This window comes from Mandrillus leucophaeus, unplaced genomic scaffold, assembly GCF_000951045.1.
Source record: "Mandrillus leucophaeus isolate KB7577 unplaced genomic scaffold, Mleu.le_1.0 Scaffold246, whole genome shotgun sequence".
NCBI classification, from domain to species: Eukaryota; Metazoa; Chordata; class Mammalia; order Primates; family Cercopithecidae; genus Mandrillus; species Mandrillus leucophaeus.
In genome coordinates this window covers 743,135-743,943 of record NW_012102543.1, presented here as the reverse complement: position 1 = coordinate 743,943, position 809 = coordinate 743,135, and the positions used below count along the sequence as shown (strand labels likewise).

The window sequence follows — 809 nt, the reverse complement described above, 5'->3', positions numbered from 1 at the left end:
GACTTTTCAAACACTACCACTGCCGTTCACAAAAGGGATTTTTGATTCTTCTTAAATAGCTTTTCTACCTTTTTTTGAAATTTGAAAGTTGTTGAAACTAAAGGAAGAACAAAATTCCACTACCCAGAATTATTGGTATTGGCTTTTAACTTTTTATATAGACATAATTTCAAATTTACAAAAAAAGTTGCAAGAATAGTACAAAAGAAATCTCAGATATCTTTCACCAGATTCCTCAAATGTTAACATTTTGCCAATTTGCTTTATCCTTCTCTTCTCTTCATAGGTTTCTTCTGAAATGTTTTGCTAGTAAGTTGCAGATGTGATGCCCCCTAACCCATAAATACTTAAGTGTATTTCCTAAAAATTAGGACTAGTCTTATGTAACAATAGTACAACAATCAAAATAAGGAAACTAACATTGATAAAATACCTAATCTACAGTTCTGAAATTTTGCCGATTTTTCTGAGTTGGTATACTTTTTTTTTTTTTTCTTGAGACAAAGTCTTGCTCTGTTGCCCAGGCTGGGGAGTGTAGTGGCGCGATCTCACCTCACTGTAACCTCTGCCTCCCGGGTTCAAGCAATTCTTTTGCCTCATCCTCCATAGAAGCTGGAATTATAGGCACCCGCCACCTTGCCTGGCTAATTTTTGTGTATTTAGTAGCGACGGGGTTTGACCATGTTGTCCAGGCTGGTCTTGGAACTTCTGACCTCATGTGATCTGTGTGCCTTGGCCTTCCAAATTTTTGGGATTACAAGTGTGAGCTCATCGCACTCGGCCAATATACTTTTTTTAAAATGGCAACT

General features: G+C 37.0%; 1 protein-coding gene across 2 annotated transcripts in view; it reads left to right on the top strand.

Annotated features, from left to right (window-relative positions):
- Positions 1–809, top strand: part of RBM25 (RNA binding motif protein 25) — a 73,745-nt gene that overhangs the window by 2,858 nt on the left and 70,078 nt on the right. The gene's annotated exons all lie outside the window — the stretch shown is intronic.